At 38.7% G+C, this 22,185-nt stretch overlaps 1 pseudogene; it reads right to left on the reverse strand.

The window, feature by feature from the left end:
- Window positions 1–327: 327 nt before the first annotated feature.
- LOC114023250 lies at window positions 328–2,146 on the reverse strand (annotated as a pseudogene).
- Between the last annotated feature and the right edge of the window lie 20,039 nt (window positions 2,147–22,185).

Consider the following 22,185-nt stretch of genomic DNA (forward strand, 5'->3'; position numbering starts at 1 on the left):
TCAGTGTTGTCACTAACATGACCCCATCCCCCATCTTTTGCCTTCCTCTGTCTCTTCACAACTGCCGTGGCTCACATATAGCCCCTCGTGGAGAGTAAGTCTTTTTCTGACCTTTGGGTCCGTAACAGAGGAACGGAAAATGGGGGTGGGGTGGAGGACGGAGCACAGAGGAGAAGGGGTAATCATTTAAGCAAAAATCCTCTGTGACGCCTGCTGGGAGTTTGCTCCATGAGGTAAAGTTTACTGACCACTGGTTTCCTGTATGCAAATACAGAAAGAAGCTAAGGTCCACTGAGTATGCAAAATAGCATACTTAATGTTAATGAGTTAAAGCATGTTAATGAGATCATCATCATCATCATCATCAGCCTTGTCAAAGGAAGTGGAATCATTAAAGGAATTTCTCAGGTTCAGAGGCACGTAGTAGAGATTGCTTCACCAATTACCCCATTTGAAATTCCCCCATGGGAAAAACTATCTGGACTTCATCCTAGGTTCAAGACAAGAGTTTACAACTATGATTAGACTGAAAAATCAATGCCCAAATTGTGGGAGTCATCAGAATATGTCCTGCTGAGTTAGGTGACCTAGTGATATAAAGGTAAACATGAAAGAAAGACCACAAGGAATTCAATGAGGTTAAGTTGTTTATATGCCTATATGGGAAGATGATACTTGGAATTTGTAAGAATTATATCATTATTGAGGCAGTTAGAAGGAATATACACCTGACGAGCTCCTTCATTGCTACTATCATATAACCCAGAGTTAGTTTCTAAATTTTCAATGCCGGAGCTGCTACCGCTAATGCTGCTGGCACCTCCACCAGCACTCATTAATAGCATTAATGCCACCTCCATTACCACTAGTACCCAATCCTGCATTCTGAATTCTGGGTCTTCAAGACTTGGACTTAAGGATGGGTCACTGGAGTCTGTATCACTGTCACTGTACATGAAGTAGCTTAATTCACCAAAAGCAGTCATTATCTGCCGTAACATTGTCTGAATTGCAACTGAAGTCGTCTCCCTTGATCCCATTACTTAAGATTCTAGGAATAGAAATCCTCACTACTGTTCTCTCTGAACATGAAAACTAAACCCTCCTGAACCCTCCACGTTCACTTTCATAAGTGACTGAGATTTTGACCATGTTCTACTAGCTATGCTGTCTTTCTGTCTATATTCCCCCAGACAGACAAATTCTCCTCACTTGAAGATGAACGACCGTAGCTGGAGGTCTCTGTCCAGGAGCTGGAGATTCATCACTCCCGCTGATTTCTGAGGAACCTGATGCCTAAAGTTGTTGCATTTGCTTTTGACAGTTCATTCCCATCATATGTTGTCTCAATGTCACATGCTGTCTAGTTCTAGAATCCCTCTCAGCCTCATTTACCATAGAATAGTCAAAAGTCTGAGATGTGACACTGTGACACTTCCTCTTTGAGGAAGCTCAGTTACTGGAGTCAAAGGTGACTTATTTCTACCAGTCCTGGCTTGGATCCTCTGTTGCTCTGGACTCCTTCTTCTTGCCCTTCTCTGGGAAGAGATACACTTTCAGTTAATTTCTCAAGGGCATTCCCTTCAGATCCATGCCACATGATAAACAGGGACTTCGCTCTTGGAGTTTCAATGTCTTGAGCTATTATTTTCTCTATCTTCCCCAATGGAAGGTTCTACAGATGGGTCATTTTAGTTCTCTGCATCTGAAGTCCCATTATAGTTCACATTTATTTCCAAACGGAAACTGAAATTACCACTATTTGGGTTAGTCCTGCTCAATGCTCTCTCCAAGATTGATTTCCTCTCTGTCCACTTCTTGTTGTATTTTCAGTCTGTTGGACTGAATTTAGCAAGTCTACAATGGATTCACTGTAAGAAACATCATCTGATGATTTTCTATTCTCATCACTACTTTGCTGTGGGGGGGGGCTTTCTTTAATTGGATGAAATCTCAATAATTTTTCTTCAGTAATCTCACCTGGGGTACCTAGCAAATTGTTACTCCTCATAATAATATAATCTTTACCCAGATTATTTACAAAATGGTAGAAAATTTCTTCCCAATCCAATTGATCCAGCTAATGCCTATGCTGAACTTCAGGTGGATCAATATTTCCTTCATCATTAGAATCTGAGCTTTCCATTGTGATGAATGAATGGAAAAATTATCTTTGAAAGTAAGAGGTCAAGGTACCCTAAGCATCATTCAACTGCCACAATGCACTGTGCATTATGCTGCTCTTCCCTCCAAGCTCTAAATTAAGGGTTGTTGCTGTGATGGGACTCCCTCATAGGTGCCTGTTCTCTGTGGTGCCTGTTCCTGCCACCATTGTCTGAAACAGGTTGGGGAGACTCAGTGGTAGAGGCTGGCTGCTGCCCTGCACATAGCACAAGTGGCCATTTCCTTCTCCCACAGCAGCTTAATTTTGTATCATCTTTGCTGCCATGTTGGCACTGTAAATTTGCTGGTATCTACAAGATCATTTTTAGATGAACCTCTGTCTACCCACACTATCATGTCTATATCTACAGAGCTTATTTTTGAAGCTCGACACACGTATTTATCCCAAATTAAATTTTATCCTAATAAATTTGGGTCGTTTTCTAGCCTGCCAACGTTTTTTGACTTCTGTTTTCTGTATCAGTTACTCTCCCCAGATTTTATCATTTGTAAATATGGTACACAGCCATCTCTGCCCTCATTCACATCATCAGAAAAAAATATTAAATAGCACAAGGCCAAGCATAGATCCCTGGTGCGTGCCACTAGAGATATCCTTCCATGTTGACATCTAATCACTAGTGACTACTCATTCACCTAGTTCTGAATCTACTGACCTGTACTATTGTCTGTAGACCATATCTATCTTTTCCAAAGGAATACCATGAGACATCTTTACATGTTTTGTTAACATCTAGGTAAACTTATCTATATCACTCTTTCTAATCTGTATTGTAGTGAGTCTATCAAAAAGGTAAAACAGGTTATTAGCATGACCTGATCTTGGTGAAGCCATACTGGTTCTTTATAATTACTACTACTTTTTTTAGATGTTCACTAACCACTCTCTTAATATTTACTTCAGAATTTTGTCAAGAATTCAAGTCAAAGTCACTGGTCTACACTTTACACACTCCATTCTATTTGTCCTTTCCCAATTAACTTCACTCAGCCTCTATGATCTTTAGCTGCATATTACTCCAACCTACGTCCCATTGTATTGATTCTCCAGTCACTGCTTGAGGGGAAAGTTGGAGGCTGCCTCTTCTTCAGCCATCATCTCTATTCTGAGCAGTTGGACTCACTCCCAGGTCAACCACAACCTAATTTGCCATCTCCTGCTCCATTCCACTGCGTCCTTTTCAAATGTGTAGCTTTCAAAATTGCCTATTATTTACACAGTGTCCCAAAAGTCTTAAGGCAGTTTGAAGCTATTAATGTCTCATAGCATTCCTTTAAGCTATTAAAGCTGCCCTAAGACTTTTGGGACACCCTACATATTTTATGTACTTTAAGTCCTTACAAGGTGTTTTTGGAGATTAAGCTTTCTTGCAAATGTGATTTGCAGCCAATTAGCATATACTACTTACTGAATTTGACATACTTTCCATTGAACACCCACACTGTGTACTTGGAGACCTTGTGATTTTATCACAAAATTGTGAAGGGAGATAAAGGAGCTCATTATAGATAATCTCCATCTTCTAAGTAAATGAAGAATCAAGACTATTTGCAGAAAGAGGGTGAAGATTTAGAGCAGCCACTATTAAGAGTGATAGGCTGTCAATCAGAGATGAACAGAATTTTTGCCTTGAACCATTGAGGGTCAAGTTGAGGTGAGATAGTATGAATTTCTATTTTGGATTTCGGGTGTTGAATTTGTTATATACTTTTAAAAAATTCCAGCTGTAGGCAATAAAGATTCATTTCATATACAGTACTTTTTTTCTGTGCTTCATATAAGGAAATGTTAATATTTATTGATGTTTACCAAGCACATAATAAAAAAGAAAAAAATTAAAATACAGTTTTAAAAAACTAAAATAAAAACAATGGAAGACATTGAGAAAGTTAAGAGAGTAACTAACATGGGGGGTTGGAAGACGACAGCAAAAAGAATGAGAAAGAGAGTGTGTAAATAGACTTTAAAAGACGTGATGTTATTGAGGAAGGGTCCAAAAGCAACATAAGTGAGCAAGGACAGAGCCAGCTCCTCTTCCTGGCACTGTGAGTCAAGGGAACTAGGGGTGGTGTCCAATGGAGATGACTACAAGGGAAAGAGTGACCTTAGGGTTCTACTCATATTAAGAAGGTAGAAATACTGGTACTTGAATAGTTTAAGGATGTGGGAGAGCTTGTGGAGGTTACAAAAGATGGAAGTCCAAGAGCTGATAGTATGGGCATGTAGTTTGCATATCAGGGAATGAGAGTGGATGATCGGGACTGAGGAACGAGGACCATGAGAGGTGCATATTGGTGATACGGGAAGAGAGACCGCTCAGTCAGCAGCACCTAACCAACAGAGGAACTCAAAAGTCCGCTGAAAAGTTTTAGATGAGCACGATTTTGTAACTTTCTCTAGCAAAGCTCATGAACCCGGGAAGAGGAACTTTATGTCCCTGTGATAACCTCACGTTTGTACCTGTTTCATTCAAGCAAAGAGCCAGTCAAGTCTCTCACTTACCTTCAATCTCTCCTTCTCCTCTGGCTCCTTCCCAAATGCCTCCAAACATGCCCATGTCTCCCCTATCCTGAAAAAAACCCTCGCTTGATCCTTCCATCCCTGCTAACTATCATCCTATTTCTCTTCTGCCCCTCGTAGGTTAACTCCTGGGAAAGTCTGTTTACAATTGGTGCCTCCACTTTTCCTCCTTTCGCTTCTCTTCTTCACCCCTACAATCTAGCTTCTGACCTTATCATTTTACTGAAATGCTCCATCCAAAGTTACTAATGTTTCTTAGCTGCCAAACCCAACGGCCTTTTCTCGCTCCTCATTCTCCTTCGCCTCTCTGCCGCCTTTGATGCTGTTGATCACCCTCTCCTCCTTGATACCCTCTTCCCGCTGGGCTTTCAGGACACCCTGTCTCCTGGCTTTCTTTCTACCTGACTGCTCCTTCTCTGTCTTCTTTGCTGGATCCTCCTCTGGCTCATACCTTCTAATTGTAGGTGTTCTTCAGGATTATGTTCTGGGCCTGCTTTTTTTCTCCATCTATACTGTTTCACTTGGTGACCTCATCAGTTCCCATGGGTGTAATTATCGTCTTGATGGTGACGATTCTCAAATTTATCTTTCCCCCCTCAGTCTCTCTGCTGACCTCCAATCTCACATCTCCAACTGCGTTTCAGACATCTTGAACTAGATGTCCAGTAGACATCTTAAAAAATATGCCCCAAACAGAACTCATTATCTTTGCCTCTAAATCCTCCCCCTATCCTATTTTCCCTATGACTGTATCTTCCCAGTCCCTCAGGCTCACATCCTAGAGGTTACCCACCCCTGTATCCAGTGTGGTGCCAAGGCCTACTGATTTCACCTTTGCAACACCTCTCAAATAGGTTCCCTTCTCTCTTATGACATGGCCCCCACACTGGTACAGGCAATCATCACCTCACATCTGGATCACTGCAGTTGCTGGTCAGTCTGCCTGACTCAAGTTTCTCCCCACTCCAATCCATCTTCCATTCAACCACTAAAAAGTGATTTTGCTAAAGCACAGGTCTATGTCATTCTCTACTCAATAAATTCCAGTGGCTCTCCATTGCCACCAGGATCAGACACAAAATGCTGTTTAGCATTCCAAGTCCTCCATAACCTAGCCCTCTCCTACCTCTTCAGTCTTCTTACATCTTATTCCCCAACATGTATTCTTTGATCCAGTCACATGGGTCTCCTAGCTATTTTCACCAATGAGACACAATGCTATTTCTTGGCTCTGGGCATTTTATTTTGCTGTCTCCCATGCCTGCAATGCTCTCCCTTTTCCACACAAACTCCTGACCATCCTGGCTTAAGTCCCAACTAAAATCCCACCTCCTACAGGAAGCCTTCTCCAACTCTTTTTAATTCCAGTGCCCTCCCTCTGTTAATTATTTCTTATTTATCCTGTACGTAGCTAGCTTTATATCTATATTTGCATGTTGTCTCCCCCCCCCAATTTCCCCATTAGATTGTGCGCTCTTTGTGAACAGGGGCTATCTTTTGCCTCATTTTGTATCCCCAGCACTTAGCATTGTGCCAGCAATATAGTAGAGGCTTAATAAATGTTTATTGAATTGAATTGAATTCCAACAAGGCCTCTCTCATGCATGTGTCTAATCTTACAAGATTCTTTGAAAGACATCACTGGGATAACCTTGAGGGCCCAGAATATTAACACAAAACACAGATGTATGACTGTCAGTGGTGTTTGCCATTGTCATAGAGAATGTCCTTTGCAGAGTTCAAATGGAAAGATACCCTATAGTTGGTGAGATCTTCTATTTGAGCTCCCATTTGCAGATGGCACTGTTCTGATTGAATTGAGTCCTGGAACATTAGTCTCCTAAATTAAATCCATAATCACTCAAAGTTTGGTTTAACCAAGGAGACAAAGAATGCCTATTTCCTGGACTGTGATACATTCTATAGTTGCATATAAAACTGGTCAGTGAATACCTCTTTCTTTGATAGTTATGGGGGAAGGTGTTTAGAAAATTAGGTGGGCCCAGAATTGAACAGGAAGTGGATGAACCATGTTTTTTTTTTTTTTTGAGGCAATCAAGATTAAGTGACTTGCCCAAGGTCACATAGCTAGCAAGTGTCTGAGGTCGAATTTGACCTCCTCCTGACTCCAGGGCTGGTGCTCTATCCACTGTGCATCACCTAGCTGTCCCATCAACCATGTCTTTAGGAAACTTCACAGTACTTTTAATGACCCCACACTTCTAAAAGAAAGGTCCACTTTTTGGCATGGAACACTACCATCTCCAAAGAAATAATGTTGTGGGTCATCCAAAAGGCAATGAAAAAAAATGAGGAAAATGCAGAATTTCCAACATATTTCCAATGAATATGAAAGTGTGGAAAACACATATGAACATACCCTTTGGTTTGGGTCTATTTCCCCTGCAGGCCAGGAATGGGCAAGATACTCAACTAAGCCCTCTGAGCCTTAGATTTTTTGTTGGGTTTCCTAGGCAAGATCACAAGACTATGGGAGGTTTACTCAGCTGATGGGGAGTTTCATCAATGTGCAGAAGTTGTTAAGGAAAAGGAGAAGATGGAGCTGGGGACCAGGGTGGTGTCAGAAAGCTATGATACATGCATTTGGGGCTATGAAATAAGGGTAGAGGCTGCCCTGTAGGCCTTGGGTTCCTACTGTATGACAATGAAACTGCTTTTGGGGACCCCACAGAAGTTCCCCCAAGGTTATTTCTTCATCCTCCCTCCCCCCTTTACCTCCATTTACTGTGTCAAGCAAATCTTTGAGGTATGTTCTTTGATTTTGCCTTATCAACTTAAAAAAATCCCTTTGTTCACAAAACATGACTGATTTAGACAAGTATATTCCATTGTGTATATTGTACAAAGCATGTAGAACATGCAGAAATGTAAGTTCAGCATGCACATGTAGCAGTGTGTGTGTGTGTGTGTGTGTGTGTGTGTATGTGTGTGTGTGTGTGTAATTCCTTAGGCCACATATGCTGGAATTCTCCTTTCTTCAGTCTTATTGTTTTACCAAAAAAAAAAAAAATTCCCTGGGTCAATATTGAATGAACCTTGTCTTTTGTTTTTAACTCTCAGTGTGGCAGAGCTCATAAAAAGGCAGATCACCTTAAGATGGAGTCCATCTAATCTCTCCATGGTGGGCACTTGCAGCTCAGCATGTCCCTTCTCCTTAGTCTCAGGAAAGAGGAGTGAAATGAAGGGAGGATGACAAAGGGAAGAAGAATGGAGGAGAGAGTCCCACCTCGAGCTGGCTCAAGAGGATGAGACACAGCAGACTCTGAGGTTTTTTACTCAAGCCCCTTTCTGGTTGAAAGGGGTGGAGGAGACACAAGTATCAAGTAGTGATGGTGACACGCAGGGATTTCGGATGTAATCAGAAAGATGGACGGGCAGAAAAAGAGGTAGATTTCCAGTGGAGAGGGCTGCGAGGGATGTGGCACTCATAGAGGAAATCGAGATCTCAGTTTCGAGGGAGGAAGTATATCAATTGAGTGGAGAGTTTATTGAGCAGAGAGTGGGGACTCCAGGGGGCACAACATGAGCCAAGAGATGAACAGATCAGGTTGGGATGGAACTGGGGAGGAGTAGGGCTTATTAGAACATTGGTCAGGATATAAAGTCAATGAAACCACACGAGAAAGAAACTCCACCCATCTACGGGCATAAAGGAAGGCTTCTTTGAGGAATGGGAGTGGAGTTGGAGATGGGTCTTGAAGAAAGGATAGGGAGCTGATTCACAGAGATTGTGCCCAAGAACTGCGATAAGCACTGAGAAAATAAGATAATCTCTGCCCTCAAGGCGTTTACATTCTTTAAAAAAAAAATTATTTTCAGTTCCAAATCCTCCTCCCCCCTCCCCTATCCATTGAGAAGGCAAGGAAAATAAAATTTAAAAATTATATATATATATATATAGTTGTGAAAAACACATTTCCAAATTAGCCAAGTTCCCTGCCCTTTCCACCCTACACCGCCAAAATCATGAATGTACCTATTTTTCTACTTCCCTTCCAGCATTTATTATTTTACTTTTCTATCATGTTAGCCAAATAGGTAGGTTTGAGATGAGAGCATTTTATATGATTATTGATAGTTTTGATTTCTTCCTCTGAAAACTGCCTATTCATATACTTTGATCATATATCAACTGAGGATTGACTCTTATCCTTGCCAACTTGACTGTCTTATATATATTTTATAAATGAGACCTTTATCAGAGAAGTTTGCTGAAAAGATTTGGCACCTTCACCCTAATTTCCTGCTTTTCTTCTAGTTTTAGCTGCAATGGTTTTATTTGTGCAAAAACTTCTAAATTTTATGTAATGGAAATTATTCATTTTACATTCTGCAAACCTCTATCTCTTGTTGGTCATAAACTTTTTTTTAATCTACAGATCTGACAGGTAATTTCCATGTTTCACCAATTTGCTTCAATCTAAATGATGTACACATTTTGAACGTATCTTGGTATAGGTGAAGTGTTGGCTTGTGCCTAGTTTCTGGCAGACTGCTTCCCAGTTTTTCCAACACTTTTTGTAAAATAGTAAGTTCTTGCAAACCCTAATAACTGTGATCTTTAAGTTCATCAAACACTAGGTTTGTTTCTGTATATTACATTATGTACCTCATCTGTTTCACTGATCAACCTCTCTATTTCTTTATTGTTGTTCAGTAATGTCCAACTCTTCATGACCTCATCTGGGGTTTCCTTGGCAAAGATACTGGAGTGGTTTGCCACTTCTCCAGCTCATTTTATATATGAGGAAACTGAGGCAAATATGGTTAAGTGACTTGCCCAGGGCCACATAGCTGGCAAGTCTGAAGTTGGACTGAACTGTCTTCCTGACTCTAGGCTCAGTGCTTTATCCACGGCACCACCTCGTTGCCCTGTTTCTTATCTAGTACCAAATTGTTTTGATGATGACAGCTTTGCACTATATTTTGAAATCTGGTACTGCTAGGCACCCTCCTTTCCCATTTCATTATTTATTATTATTATTTCCCATTTATTATATTATTTATCCTTTTCCCAATTATTTCCCAGATTATTATTTCCCCAATTACATGTAAAAACATTTTTGACATTCTTTTAAAAAAAAATTTGAGTTTTAATTTCTCCCTCTTCCTCCCTCTTTGAAAAGGCAAGAAGTTTGATATTGGCTATACATGTGCAAAAATGCCAAACATTATTTCCATATTAGTCATATTGTGAAAGAAAACAGACTCCCCAAAAATTCCCACATAAAATTAAGTGAAAAATAATATGCTTTGATCTGCTTTCAGACTTCATAATTTCTTTCTCTGGAGATGGCTAGCATTTTTTAATCATGAGTCCTTTAGAATCATTGTATTGCTAAGAATAGTTAAGTCATTCACAGGTGATCATCGAAAAATGTTTGTGTTACTGTGTACAATGTTCTCTTGGTTCTGCTCACTTCACTTTGCATCAGTCATGGAAGTCCTTCTAGGTTTTTCTGAAGGCATTCTGCTTGTCATTTCTTATAGCACAATAGTGCACCATTACAATCATATGCTACAACTTGTTTAGCCATTCCCCAATTAATGGGCATCCCCTGAATTTCCAATTCTTAGCCACCACAAAGAGTTGATATATTTTTGTCCATATAGGTCCTTTCCCTTTTTTCCCCAAATCCCTTTGGGATACAGACTTAGTAGTGGTATTGCTGGGTCAAAGAGTATGCATAGTTTTATAGCCCTTTGGGTATAGTTTCAAATTGTTCTCCACAATGGTTGGATTCATTCACAATTCCACCAACAGTGAAGTAGTGTCCCAATTTTCCCAAGTCTGCTCTAACATCCCATATTTTTCTTTTTTTGTCATATTAGCCATTCTGATAGGTGTGAGGTGTTACCTCAGAGTTGTTTTAATTTTTGTTTCTTTAATCAATAGTGGTTTAGAACTTTTTTTCATATGACTACAGATAGCTTTGATTTCTTCATTTGAAAACTGCCTGTTCATATCCTTTGGCCATTTATTAGTTGTGGAATGACTTATATTCTTAATAAATTTAACTCAGTTCTCCACATATTTGAGAAATGAGACCTTTATCAGAAACACTTGCTATAGAATTTTTTTCTCAGCTTTGTTTTCCTTCTAATCTTGGTTGCACTGGTTTTCTTTGTGCAAAAACTTTCAAATTTAATATAATTAAAACCATCCATTTTACATCTTGCAATGCTCTCTGTCTCTTGTTTGGTCATAAATTCTTCTTTTAACCATAAATCTGATGTGTAAACTACTTCATCATATTCTAATTTGCCTATGGTATAACTTTTTATGTCTAAATCATGTACGCACTTTGACCTTATCTTGGTATATTGTGTGAGATGTTGGTCTATACCTAGTTTTTGCCAATTTGTTTTCCCAGTCATTTTGTTAGTTTTCTGCAAAGAGTGAGTTCTTCTCCAAAAAACTAGGATCTTTGGGTTTATCAAACACTAAATTTCATTTACTACTGTGTATTGTATATCTAATCTATTTCGCTGATCTACCACTCTATTTCTTAGCCAGTACCATACTGCGTTGATGATTACTGCTTTGTAATATAGTTTGAGAGCTGGTATGGCTAAGCCACTTTCCTTCACATCTTTTTTTCATTAATTCCTTTGATATTCTTGACCTCTTTGTTCTTTCAGATAAATTTTGCTACTATTTTTCTAACTCTATAAAATAATTTTTGCTAGTTTGATTGGCATGGAACAGAGTAAGTAAATTAATTGAGGTAGAATTACCATTTTTATTATGTTGGCTCAGCCTACCCATGAAGAATTAATATTTCTCCAATTATTTATCTGTCCTTGTATGAAGTTTAATAATTATATTCATATAATTCCTGTATGTGTCTTGGCTGGTAGTATCCAAGGTATTTTATATTATTTGTAGTTATTTTAAATGGAATTTATTTTTCTTTCTCTTCCTGCTGGGTTTTGTTGGTATTTATAGAAATGCTGATGATTTGTGGGGGTTTATTTCATATTCTGCAATCACGCTGAAGGCATTAAATGTTTTGATTAGTTTTTTAGTTGTCTCAAGTTCTCTAAGTAAATCCTCATTAACATTTTCAGAAAGTGATATTTTCGTTTTGTCATTGCCTATGCTTATTCCTTAAATTTCTTTTCTTATTGCTATAACTACCATTTCTAGTACAATATTGAATAGTAATGGTGAAAATTAACTTCCTTGATTCATCTCTGATCTTATTGGAAAGACCTCTAGCTTATCTTAATTACAGAAAATGATTGCTCTTACTTTTTGATTGATAACTACTTAACATTTTAAGGAAAGCTACATTTATTCCTGTACTCTTTAGTGTCAACAGGAATGGATGTTATATTTTGTCAAAAGCTTTTTCTGAATCTATTGAAATAATAATTTTTGTTGTTTTTGCTGTTACTATGGTCAAGAATGCTTATAGGTTTCCTAATACTGAACCAGCCCTACATTCCTGGTATAATTCCAATCTGATCATAGTATACGATTGTTCTGTTATGTTGCCATAACGTCTTTACTAGTATTTTATTTTAAAATTTTGTACCAATATTCATTAGTGAAATTGGTTTATAGTTTTCTTTCTCTGTTTTGACTCTCCTTGGTTTAGGTACCAAAATAATATTTGTGTCATACAAGCAATTTGGTAGGCCTCCACTTATTTTTTAAAAAAGTTTTGTAGTATTGGAAGTAATTATTCTTTAAATGTTTGGTCAAATTTGCTTATAAATTTATATGGTCCTGTTCCTCCCCCCACCCCTACCCCAGGAAGTTAATTTATGACTTGTTCAATTTCTTTTTTTCTTTCTTTTTTTTTTTCAAGTTGGGCAATGGGGGTTAAGTGACTTGCCCAGGGTCACACAGCTAGTAAGTGTCAAGTGTCTGGTCTGAGACTGGATTTGAACTCAGGTCCTCCTGACTCCCCCACTGGTGATCTATCCACTTTGCTATCTAGCTGCCCCCGATTTTCTAATTTTTAAAAATAAAATTAGCCAATGGTTTATTTGTTTTTTCTTCAAAGAGATCTCCTAGTTTTATTTATAAGTTCAATGTTTTTTTTTCTTTTAATTTTGTTAATCTCTTCTTGATTTTCAGGTCAGGATTTCTGTTTTGATGTTTAATTGGTTTTTAATTTGTTGATTTTCTAATTTTTTTTAGTTGCGTGCCCAATTTATTGATCTGCTCTTTCTTTCTTTTATTGATGTAAATATTTAGAGATATAGGTTTTCCTGAGTGCTGCTTTGGCTGTATCCCACAAATTTTGCTATGGTGTTTCATTGTTATCACCTTTACAGGAATTGTTTGTATTATTTGTCTTTTTTCACCTACTCATTCTTTAGCATTGTTAGTTTCCAACAAGATTTTAATCTATGTTTCAAAGGTCCTTTATTGAATATAATTTTATTTAATAATGACCATAATAATGGTCAGAAAAAGATGCATTCAATATGTCTGCTTTTCTGTGTTTGTTCATGAGATTTTTACGCCCTAATACATGATCAATTTTTGTGAAGGTGCCATGCACAGATGAGAAATAGATATACTTTTTTACTCCCATTAAATATTTTCCAGAAGTCTATCATATCTAACTTTTTTAAAAAAAAATTAATCTTTAACACTTTTAAAATTTTGAGTTCCAAATTCTCTCCCTCCTAGCCCCTCTCATAGCCACCAAGAAGGCAAGCAATATATACATGTGAAATCATGCAGAACATATTTCCATATTACTCATATTTCAAAAAAAAAGCAGAAAAATAAAGTGAGAAAGTTTTATTTCAATCTGCTCTCAGAACTCATTAGTACTCTCTCCGGAGATGGATAGCATTTTTTCATCATGAGTTCTCTGGAATTGTCTTGGATCATTGTATTGATTACAGCAGCCAATGTTTTCACAGTTGGTCATCATTACAGCATTGATGTTACTGTCACAAACATCTCCCAGTTCTTTTTATTTCTCTTTGCATTGGTTCATATAGATCTTGCCATATTTTTATGAAACCACCCCACTCATCGCTCCCTTAATCTGCTTTCCCTTTTATCATCCCCATATCTCCTATCCCTTTCCCCTCCTATTTCCCTATTGGGTAAGTTAGATTTCTATACACAACTAAGTGTGCATATATATTCTTCCCTCTTTGAACCAATTCTGATGAGAGTGAGTTTCAAGCATTGCCTCCCTCCCTCATTTTTCTCTCCACTTTAAAAGTTGTTCCTTCCATGCCTTTTATGTGAGAAAATTTCCCCATTCTCTCTCCCTGCCCCCTTCTCCCAATAGTCCTCCTTCTCAACTCCTTTTCTGAGATCATTCCAACATTGTTAACTCACACCCGTACGCCTCATCTATATAAACTCCTTTTAGCTGCCCCCAAAACGCTATAGATCTTAGGAGTTGCATGTATCACCTTTCCATATAGGAATATAAGCAGTTTAACTATATTGAGTCATTTATGATTACTCTTTCATGTTTACCTTTTTATGCTTCTTTTGAATCTTGTATTTGAAAGTCAAATTTTCTATTCAATGCTAGTCTTTTCATCAGGAATCCTTCAAAGTCCTCTATTTCATTAAATATTCATTTCCCCCTGACAGATTATACTCAGTTTTGCTGGGTAGATTATTCTTGGTTGTGATTCTAGTGCATTTGCCTTCCAGAATACAATATTCCAAGGCCCTTACTCCTTTAACATGGAAGTCACTAAATCTTGTGCAATCCTGACTGTGGCTCCACGATATTTGAATTGTTTCTTTTTGGTTGCTTGAAGTGTTTTCTCATTTACCTGGGAGCTCTGGAATTTGGCTGTAATACTCCTGGGAATTTTCATGTTGGGATCTTTTTCAGGAGGTGATTGGTTGATCCTTTCAATTTCTATTTTACCCTCTGGATTTAAGATACTGGGGCAGTATTTCTTTGTAAATTTTTGAAATATGGTATCTAGGCTTTCTTTGATCAAGGCTTTCAGATAGTCCAATAATTCTTAAATTATCTCTCCTTGATTTATTTTCCAGGTCACTTGTTTTTCCAATAAGCCATTTCACATTTTCTTCTATTTTTTCATTCTTCCAATTTTGTTATATTGTTTCTTGATGTCTCATGGAGTCATTAGCTTCTACTTGCTCAATTCTTATTTTTAAGGAATAATTTTCTTCAGTGAACTTTTGTACATCTTTTTTCCATTTGGCTTATTCTTTTTTATTATTACTTTTTGGTGAGGCAATCAGGGTTAAGTGACTTGCCCAGGCTCACACAGCTAGTAAGTATCAAGTGTCTTGAGGCCAGATTTGAACTCAGGTCCTCCCGGCTCCAAGGCCAGAGCTCTATCTACTGTGCTACTTAGCTGGCCCTTGGCCTATTCTTTTTAAGGAGTTCTTTTCTTCAGTGAATTTTTGTGCCTATTTTACCATTTGGCCAATTCTGTTTTTTAAGATGGTATTTTCTTCAGTATTTTTTTTTATGCCTCTTTTACTGGCTGTTGACTCTTTTCCCCATAATTTTCTTTTATCACTTTCATTTCTTTTCCTGATTTTCCCTCTACCACTCTTACCTCTTTTTAAAAATGCCTCCAGGAATTATTTGGCTTGGGTCTAATCAGTATTTTTCTTTGAGGCTTTGTCACTGTTTTCACATTATTATCTTCTTCTTAGCTTGTCTTGGTCTTCTCTGCCACCACAGTAGCTTTTTATAGTCGTTCCCCCCCCCCATTTGTTGTCTGCTCATTTTCCCAGCCTATTTCTTGACTTTGAACTTTATGTTACAGTTGGGTTATGCTCACGTGGAGATGGGGAGACACTGTCACAAGGTTCATGCTTTTTCATGCTGCTACTTTCAGAGCTAATTCTAGGGGTCTGCAAGTTTTGGGTACTTCCAGAGGTATGCAATCTGATCTTTATCCAGGAAGGGGCCCTGGTGCCCTGCAACTGTATGTACTAGCACTCCTCTTTTTCTTGACACTGAGACAACACCCTTGCTCCTTTGTGCCTGATCACTAGCACTCCTCTCTGCCCTGGAACTGCTGCCAAGAAGTGTGTATGGGCACTAGAGCTGCCAATCAACACCAGCTGTGCCCAGTGACAGCAGAGACCCCGTTATCTCTTTCTGACCAGTTGTCCAACCCTCCTATCATTTCTGAGTTGAGAGCTCTCAAAGCTGCTACAGCCACTGTTGCTGCCATCAGGTGTATGCGCTCTGGACAAGCCTCCATTCCGATATCAAAGATGTCTCCTGCCAACCTCCAATGTTTTCTTAGGCCTGGAAAATGTTTTACTCTAATCTTTTCTTGGCTCTGCTGTTCCAAAATTTGATTTGAGGTACTATTTTAAAGTTGTTTGGAGGGGAATGTTTAGAGAGTTCACCTGAGCTGCAGCCACAAATCTGCCATTTTGGCTCCAACCCACATCTTAACTTTTCTAATATTCTATTCCTTTTAGTATTTTGCTTGTTTATTTTGCGGTTAGATTTATCTAGGTGTGAAAAGGGATAAATTGAGGTTCCTTACTATTTTAGTTTTATTATTTCCTTCTGTAATTAAGATTTTCCTTTAAGAATTTAGATGCTATGCTTTTAAATCACACAGAGTATTGATATTAATTCACTGTCTTTGGTACCTCTAAATGTAGTTTTCCTCATCTCTTTTAATTAGGTCTGTTTTTTGCTTTTGTTTTGTCTAAAATCATGATTGCCACATTTTTTAAACTTCAGCTGAAACATAATAGATTCTACTGAGGACCCTTATTTTGACTCTGTTTCAAGTGTGTTTATTGTAAATAGCATATTGCTAAATTCTATTTTCTAGTCCATTATGCTAGTTTCTTTTCTTTTATGGGTGAGTTCATCCCATTCACATTCATAATTATGATTGCTATTTCCCTTTATCCTATTCTCTTCTGTTTATCCTTCTCTCTCCCTCCCCTATGTCTTTTTTTTTTGCCTCCAATCACTACTTCCCTTAATCTACCCTTCCTCATATTCTCCTCCTTTCTCTTCATCAATCAATGAAAATTCATTAAGTACCTTCTATGAGTCTGGCACTGTGCTAAGCACTTAACCCTTTCCCCCATCTACTACTTTGTTAGGTAAGATCAGTTTTCTTCACCCAACTCTGTTTATTCTTCCCTCCTTGAACTAGTTTAAAGATGAGATGTGAGGTTCAAGTGTTTCTCACTCCCATCCCCACATTCCCTTCCATTGTATAAACCCTTCCTTGTGCACCCTAATTATATGAGATAATTTCCCTGCTTCTTTCTCTTCCCTCCTCTGCCAGTGCATACGTCTTCTCTATTCTTTCATTCTTCTTTTGAGATTATTGAAACGTAATAGCACCACCCACATCCCATCTAAGTAGACTCCCTCTGTAAACCCTGGTGACAATAAAGTTCTAAAGGTTTACATGTATCATCTCCTCATGTAAGAATGTAAACAGTTTAACCTTGTTTAGTCCTTTAGGATTTCTCATTCATGTTTGCCTTTTTATGCTTCTCAGTCCTATGTTTGAATGTCAAACTTTCTATTTCACTCTAGTCTTTTTATTAGGAATGCTTAAAAGTCTTCTATTTTGGTAAAAATCTGTATCCCTTCCCCCTGCCCCCGCATAATATTCCAAAATAGCATATTCTAAGCCCTTCTTTCTTTTGAAGTAATGGTTGCTAAATCTTGTGTGATTCTGACCATGACTCCTTGATATTTGAATTCTTTCTTTCTACCTTCTTTCAGTATTTTCACCTTGACCTGAGAGTGATGGATTTGGGTTATAATATTCCTGAAAGTTTTCATTTTGGGGTTTCTTTCAGGAAGTGACTGGTGGATTCTTTCAATTTCTACTTTGCCCTCTGGTTCTAAGACATTTGGCTAGTTTTCCTTTATAATTTTTAAGAAAATATGAGGCCTAAACATCTTTTTTCATGGCTTTCAGATAACCCAGTGATTCTTAAATTATGTCTCTTTGATCTGTTTTCCAGGTCATTTTCCTATGAGATATACCATATTTTCTTCTATTTTTTTCAGTCTTTCGACTTTTATATTTCTTGACATCTCATTGAGTCGTTAGCTTCCCAATGGCCAATTCTAATTTTAAAGGAGTTATTTTCTTCAGTAAGGTTTTGTACCTCTTTTATCAAGCTATTAATTCTTGTCATGTCTTTCTTCTATAGGTCTTCTTTGTGTTTTAAAAATCTTTTTTTAGTTCCTTAAGTCTTCCAGGAATTGTCATTGGGTTTGTGTCCAATCCATATTTTTCTTTAAGGCTTTGCCTGTAGATGTTTCCAAGTCAGTTTTCTTTTGAGTCTTGACCTTCCCTGTCACCATGATACATGGTTCCATGGTTGGCTTCTTTTTCTTTTTGCTCACTCTTCCAATCTACTTCTTTACTTTGGATTTTATTTTAGCATTGGGCTCTGTTTACTTCTAGAGGAAGATGTCTGATCTGAGTTCCTGTTCTTTTACATCCTTCTGTTTTCACAGCTCAATCTGAGAGCTTACGGTTTTTCAGTGCTTCAAAAATGTGTGGGGGCAGTTAGGTGGCCCAGTGGATAGAGCACCGGCCCTGGAGTCAGGAGGACCTGAGTTCAAATCTGGCCTCAGACACATAACACTCGTTAGTTGTGCGACTCTGGGCAAGTCACTTAACCCCAACTGCCTTACCAAAAAAAAGATGTGATCTGAGAAGGCATTTATTCACCGACTTCCTGATCTGAACTCTGTAGGCTTGTATATTGTAGACTGCTGCTGGACTCAGTCACTGTTATCTGATGGGAGGTTCTGGAGGTTTAGAGTGACTGAATTGCTGGTTCTCCTTTGGTCTAGGTCTAGGTTATTCCACTGCAGGCTTATGAACTGAGCTAATGGTTAGAACTGAGTTACTGCTCTGTTCCTCGGCTCAGAACCACAGATAAATTTCTGCAACATATCTTACCCGGTACTTATGAAGGTCTCAGGCTCACTGGTAAATATTTCTCTCTGCCTTGGATCTATGACTAGAACTGGGTAACAGAGTTATCATATGGTACCTGTTCCTGCACCCAACTAATTCAAGCGTCCTTTGGGAATCTTTCTTTCTCAGGGTTCCCTGCCCTGTGTCCTTTCTTAGCTTCTTTTCTGTCATGGGAATGTTCCCTGTCCCCACTGCTATCCTGCACTCCTGGACAGCCCCTATTTCAGTGTCCACAGATCTCTTTATCTTCCTAAGCTTGTGTGGGCTGGAAAAAAATGACACTTTGTGATTTTTTCTTGATTTTCCTGATCAGAATTCAGCCTAGTGCATTTTCTAGGTTGCTGTAGAGGAAGTATGCCAGGTGAGCTGGGCAAAATTGCTTTCTCTCACTCTATCACCTTGACTCTGCTTCTCTGTCTCTCCCAGAATTTTGTTTGTCCTTTGTACTTGACAAAAGACCAATGACATCATGATGTTGGGGTCAAGGTACAGTGTGTTTTAACTGTGGTTGATCAGTCCTACACAAGCTCAGAAGGCTTTATACAGGTTGGGCACAAATAGTCCATCCAAATATTCTAAAGGAGGAAGATAATACATAAATAGAAGTTGAAAAGTGGAGGAGGGAGAAGAGAAAGTACCCACAAATGTGCATGATTAAGAAGTCCTGAGATTCAGGAGTAAAGCCTGAGGGGAATGAAGACATTCAGGCATATGAGAATTGAGTTCATTCCATGCTCATCAGCTCAGCATCGATGTCCTGAGGAGTTAGGAGAGACCTTAAGAATTCATGCTACAGGTTGCTGAGACAAGGACTCAGCCAGCAGCAATGTCACATTTGGATGCAAGCTTGTTAAGATGAATACCACGTAGACACTGAGCCCAGAGGCAGGTAGGTGGCACAGTAGATACAGCTCCAGCTTTGGAGTTAGGAGGACCTGAGTTCAAATCTAACCTCAGACAATTGACACGTACAGGCTGTGTGACCCTGGCCAAATCACGTAACTCTGACTGCCTCAAAAAACAAAAAATCAGAGCCCACTTTTGCCAGAGACAGAGATGATATAGCAGGGGTCTGAGGTGTTAAAGGGAAATGTTTGTACTTCTAGTCTTGCTGTATCTTTGAAGTACATATCCCTTTGTGGATGTTAATTGATGGTGGTGTAAATAGAATTGGTTATTGGCGGCTAATAGTAGGGGCAATACACCTGAAATGGCAATACATATTAGTGGCATCCCAACATCTCAGGAGTACTCACTCCTAAGAAACCTGAGGGTAAGATGCAGTCAGCCTTGCTTTGCAAGAGTCAATCTGGATTACTTGCTATAGTACGAATGCATCTTCTATTGGCCTCCTGCAACACTGTCACTCCAAATGTTTTACTGTAGAAGGCAATTAGGTGGCATAATGAATGGGGCACTAGACCTGTAGTCAGGAAGACCTGACTTCAAATCCACCATCAGACACTCACGAGCTATGTGACCATAGACCAGTCACTTAACAGCAGTTAATCTTAATTTCCTCATTTGTAAAATAGGGATAATAGCACCCCCCCTCCCAAGGCTGTTTTAAGGACAAACACCCTTTGCAAAGTGTTTTGTAAACCTTAAAGCACTACAGAAATGCTATTATTATTTACTAATGATATTAGGCAGGATAAAACTGAATTGGTTATTAACCAGAATTTAAATTCAGTGGCTTTCCTAAATGTTAACAAGAAACTATAACAAAGTAGTGAGCAGTAACTTACTGAATGTTGGAGGGAAGGGTAAAATACACATGCCCATTTTGACATCTAAGCATAAGAAAATAACTTAACCTTTTAATCAGCCAAACCCAATATTCATTCTACTATTGTATTTAGAATAACCTCCCTGGGGGTTTTAAAAGTTTGCCTGAATACATAATTCCAGCTTGACTTCATGAAAATATGTCCTACTAATGAATTAGTATGATTTCTTAGAAACAGGAACTTCCAGATAAACTGGATGTTACTCTAATGCTGATGTGATCCCACTGAGTAATTAATCTGGTCAATAAACAGAAGGAAATGGCCTAATTACTTTGGTGTTGCGACTGAAAATTATATACTATATATATATATATATATATATACCATGTATATGCATAAATATTTACTTATTCCATTTCTGAAAGGCACATGAGGCCCCACCCAACAACACTAAGGATGCTGACATGATTTTTAGAACAGTTTTCATACTAGATGACCAGAATTTAGATGACCAATTGTTAATTGGGTAGTTATTCAGTAAACATGTATTCAGTACCTATTATGTTCCAGGCACTGCGCTAAGCATTAGGAATACAAAGAAAGTCAGAAAATAGCACCTAATTTCAAGAAGCTCAGTCTAATGGGGGAGACAGTATGTAAACAACTACATACAAAAAAGATAGATACACAATACATGGTGATAATCTCAGAGGGAAGACACTAACATTAATGTTGGAAGTCTTGCAGAAGGTGAGGATTTAGCTAGGACTTGAAGTCGGGGAAACCAGGAGGCAGATGGGAAGAGAAAGAGCATTCCAGGCATAGGGAATAGCCATTGAAAATATATGGAGCAAGTGGAGAGGGTACCTTGGTGGGGAACAGTAAAGAAGCCAGTGTCACTGAATCATAGAGTACATGGAGGGGAGTAAAGTATACAAAGACTGGAAAGGTAGGAAGGGGTAGGTAATGAGGGGCTTTAAAAGCCAAAGAGAGAATTTTATATTTGATCCCGGAGGTCAGAGGGAACCATTAGAATTTATTCTAAAATACGTTACATTATTCTAAATACAGTATTAGGACAAAAAATGGATTTGGTTGGTTAAAAAGCTTAGGCACTTTTTAATTGAATGGAGGGGTGACATGGTCAGACTGTGCTCCAGGTAGAGAAATTTGACAGCTGAGCAGAAGACGGACTGAAGTGAGGAAAAGATCCGACACAGGGAGACCAACCAGAAGGCTACTGCAATGGTGCAATGATAATGGCCTATCCCAGGGTGATGGCAGTGTGAGAGGAGAAAAGATATATTATTACAAAGGTAGAAACAATAGAACTTGGTAACAGGATGGGAAACTTGGGGGAGGCAGAGAGAGAGAAAAATGGAAGTCAAGGATGACACTGAAGTTAGAAGCCTGGGTAGCTAGGAGGACAGTGGTGACTAAGACATAGGACAGTTAGGAAGAGAGCAGAGCCAGGAAAGAAAAATAAAAGTTCAGTTTTGGACATGTTGTGTTTAAGATGGTTTTGGAACATCTAGTTCAATTATGTCCAAAGGCAGTAGGAAATGCAAGGCTGGAGATCAGGAGAAAGTTAGGGCCGTATAGGCAGATCTGGGAATCATCAGCATAGTGATGACTATTGAACCTATGGGAACTGAGGAGATCACCAAGTGACTGAGTACAGATGGAGAAGAGGGCCCAGGGCCTAGTCTTGGGAGACACCTGTGGCTAGTGGGAATGACCAGACAGCAGGAGGAGCCAGATAGAGTAGTGTCATAAGAACCTAGAGAGAATAGAGTATCAAGAGGAAGAGGA

This window comes from Vombatus ursinus, unplaced genomic scaffold, assembly GCF_900497805.2.
Source record: "Vombatus ursinus unplaced genomic scaffold, bare-nosed wombat genome assembly UNPS02014817.1, whole genome shotgun sequence".
Lineage (NCBI taxonomy): Eukaryota > Metazoa > Chordata > Mammalia > Diprotodontia > Vombatidae > Vombatus > Vombatus ursinus.